At 38.0% G+C, this 3931-nt stretch overlaps 1 non-coding gene across 1 annotated transcript; it reads left to right on the top strand.

The window, feature by feature from the left end:
* Window positions 1-2254: 2254 nt before the first annotated feature.
* On the top strand, window positions 2255-2361 carry LOC121228702 (small nucleolar RNA R71). The gene has a single exon (XR_005926277.1). It is a non-coding gene; the product is annotated as a small nucleolar RNA R71 (small nucleolar RNA).
* The last annotated feature ends 1570 nt before the right edge of the window (window positions 2362-3931 follow it).

Below are 3931 nucleotides of genomic sequence, written 5' to 3'. Positions count from 1 at the left end.
TCGCACAGCCGTGGCGTTTTATCTCAGCTCGTGTTTGGGGAAATCTTCTACCCTGTTTCTGCACGACCATATTGCACGATCGTGTTTCCATCCATTTTTGTCACACGGCCTTGAGCACGCTTGTGTGCTTGGCCGTGTCTCTATGGAAACACCTGTATTCAAAGTTTCTATTAGTAAGTTAGGAGTTAAATACCAAAATTTAAAGAAATTAATAATTTCTCGGGTTGCCTCCCGAGAAGCCCTTATTTATAGCCTAAGCTCGACTTACCTCTTTAATGAATGGTCATGGTGGTTTGAGGAGTTTATACTCCTCATTCCTACTACCAATCTCATCAAAATAAGGTTTTAATCGGGTGTTGTTTACCTTAAAAGTGCCGAACTTGGGATGACTCACCTCTACCGTACCGAATGGAAAAATACTGAGTACCGTAAAAGGGATTTCCTCATTCGGTGTGGTAGTGACAATGTGGGGACCTGCGGCATCTAAGAAGACCTTATCACCAACCCTAAGTTGATTTGGAGAGGTATCGGGCTTCTTCTGGCGTAATTTTGGTTTATCATGTGTTTTTGGTTTATGTGCTTGCCATTCGTCTGGCTCCTCTATTCGTAGCCTTCGTTCTTCATGAATATGTCCTCTATCATTGCTGGAACATGGCTCATGAACTTCTTTGAAACTCAACTTCTACAAAGTAGGTTGTGTCATATTCTCAATTTTAGTAGACTGGTGTGGACCATTACCTTCAATGTTCGATGTGATGCCAGAATTACGAGCTTGAAAGGTGATCATTCCGTCTCCCACACGAAGTGTAAGCTTACCTATGCCAACATCAATAATTGTTTTAACAGTTGCTAAAAAGGGCCTCCCTAAAATCAAAGGGGTGTTATTATCCTCCTCTATGTCTAGAACAACGAAATCAACAAGAAATATGAACTTATATACTTTCACTAGTACATATTCAATAATACCCCTAGGAAATCTTATAGTTTTATCTACCAATTGAATGCTCATCCTAGTTTGTTTAGGTTTCCCAAGACCTAGTTGCTTAAACATTTTGTAAAGCATGACATTAATACTAGCCCCTAAATCAGTTAATGCTTGATTTATATCTAAACTACCAATTAAGCAAGGAATTGTAAAACTCCGTAGATCTTTCAATTTGTGGGGTAGCTTATTCTATAGAATAGCTGAGCAGACTGCGTTCAGCTCTACATGCGACGCTTCGTCTATCTTCCGTTTATTTACTAAAATCTCTTTTAAAAATTTCATTGCATTCGACATCTGCGACAGAGCTTCAATAAACGGTAAGTTAATATATAATTTTTTCAAAAGTTTAAGGAATTTACCTAATTGTTCGTCTGAGCGGTCTTTCCTTGTCACGTTAGGGTATGGGACACGAGGTTTATATTCTTCATTCACCGTTTTGTTATGACTTACCTCACTTTTACCTTTGCTCACCACAGTTTCTTCCATCAAATCTGGCTCAGGTGCAATGAATCCTTCCTTATCTTGAGTACTAATTGCGTTGAGGTGTTCCCTTGGGTTAGATTCAGTATTACTTGGTAAGCTACCTTGTGGTCATTCAGAGAGTAGTTTGGATAGCTTGCCTATCTAAGTTTCGAGTCCTTGGATCGATGCTTGTTGATTTTTAAGTACTGTCTCGGTATTTTAGAAACGGGTTTCTGACACCGAGATAAATTTAGAGAGCATCTCCTCAAGGTTTAGTTTTTTCTCTTGTTGATAAAGTGGCTATTGAAAACCCTGAGGATTTTGCGGCTTTTGATTCCCTTGACCACCCCAGAAGAAATTTGGGTGGTTCCTCCAACCTGTATTATAAGTATTACTGTATGGGTTATTTTGAGATCTAAAGTTATTGTTACCCATATAGTTGACTTGTTCCTCTTCGGTTGTAGGATTGAAGGATTGATATTCTGTATGCACACCTCCTCCACTTGAGTCACACTTCATTACTGGATGTACCTGTGTAGAACCAAGTAAACCATCAATCTTTTATTGAGAAGTTCTACCTGATTTGACAGCATTGTAACTGAGTCGACATTATAAACTCCTGCTATTTTTGTTGGCTTCGTCTTCATGACTTGCCAATGATAGTTATTCAGTGACATTTCTTCAATGAATTCATAAGCCTCCTCAGGTGTTTTGTTGTTGATGGTTCCTTCAGCAGCTGCATCAATCATCTATCTTGTCGAGGGATTCACATCATTGTAGAACGTTTGAACTTGCAGCCATAGAGGTAACCCATGGTGAGGGCACCTTCGCAATAGATCCTTGTATCTCTCCGATGCATCATAAATTGTTTCTAAGTCCATCTGCATAAAAGAAGAGATACCATTACGTAACTTAGCCGTTTTAGCCGGCGAAAAATATTTTAGTAAAAATTTTTCGGTCATTTGTTCCCAAGTAGTGATAGACCCTCGTGGTAACGAGTTCAACCACTGTTTAGCTTTTTTCTCAGTGAAAAAGGGAATAACCGAATGCGAATGGCATCACCAGAAACACCATTAATTTTGAAAGTGTCGTAAAATTCCAGAAAATTTGCCAAGTTAGTGTTGGGATCCTCATCCTGTAAACCATCAAACTGAACAAACTGTTGTATCATCTGAATTGTGTTAGGTTTCAGTTCGAAATTATTTGCAGCAATAGCAGGTCTAACTATACTTGACTCAGTTCCTATTAAAGAAGGTTTAGCATAGTCATACATAGTACGTGGAGCAGGATTTTGATTAGCCACAATTGTAGGAGGTAGCTGATTGCCTTGGTTTTCAGCCATCTCTTCGGTTGGGGGTTGAGTATCGTCTTCTTGCTCGTTTTCCGTGTATTTTAAGCTTCGCCTTATTTCTCTTTGGTTTCTACGAACTGTGCGATCGATTTCTTCGTCAAAAAGTATTGGTCCCGATGGGCTTCTTCTAGTCATAAACTATAAAAAACTGCCAAGAGAAAGAAAGAATGGGTTAATAAATAATAATTAAATTAAATTGCAAGAAAAATATATGGCTAAAGTAATAAAAATTGAGCGTTCCTAATATCTTAGTTCCCCGGTAATGGCGCCAAAAACTTGATCGCGAGGTTTCGTGATAGGTTTTAAATATTTATAATTATTCATTCTTGAACTAACTATTATCGCAATGTAGGCAAGTGTACCTATTAAACAGTGGTATAGTTTTAGCAAGACCGGATTGTCGAACCTAAAGGAACTAAAAGTACTAGTAATGACTGTCTTTTTATTATCTAGCCTAAGAATAAAGAGGTTTTGTTTTAATTAACTAATTATCTAAACTAAGAACGCATAGAGAAAAGAATTGGGGAATTGCTTTTGGGGAAAATCGATTGACTTAAGACAATACCTAAGGAAAAATCCACCTAGACTTTACTTGTTATTCTGGCTCCGAATCGAACGATTTATTCATTCAACTTGTTTTGTAGAGATCCCTAAGTTATGTTATTATCCCTATTCAAGACTAATAACGTCTAATCCCTAGATTGAATAACCGAGACTTTTCTCTAATTAACACTCTAGGGTTGCACTAACTCGATCTATGGATCCCCTTATTAGGTTTCACCCTAATCCGGCAAAATCTTGTCACCCTATTTCTAGGCGCGCAATCAACTCCGCTTAATTATGACAAATGTACTCTTAGACAGGGTCTATTCCTCCTTTGAATAAGAGCTTGTCTTGAATCAGTATCCTTAGGTATTTAGGGGTTTTAGTTCATAACTAAATAAGAAAACATCTCAGAAGAGTAAAGAATACAAAACATAAAGAAAACCCAAAATTCCTGAAGGGAAATTGAGGAGAGATCTTCAGTCTTGATGATGAATCTGACTTATGAGATGGATCAATCAACTTCCTTGGAGTAATTCCTTACCTCCTCTTCTTCGTCTCCTTTTTCTTCCTCCTCTAGGGTGTATTTA

The sequence above is a fragment of the Gossypium hirsutum genome, chromosome A04 (genome assembly GCF_007990345.1).
Source record: "Gossypium hirsutum isolate 1008001.06 chromosome A04, Gossypium_hirsutum_v2.1, whole genome shotgun sequence".
NCBI lineage: Eukaryota > Viridiplantae > Streptophyta > Magnoliopsida > Malvales > Malvaceae > Gossypium > Gossypium hirsutum.
Note: the sequence above shows the minus strand (reverse complement) of the source record. Positions and strands in the feature narration are given on the sequence as shown.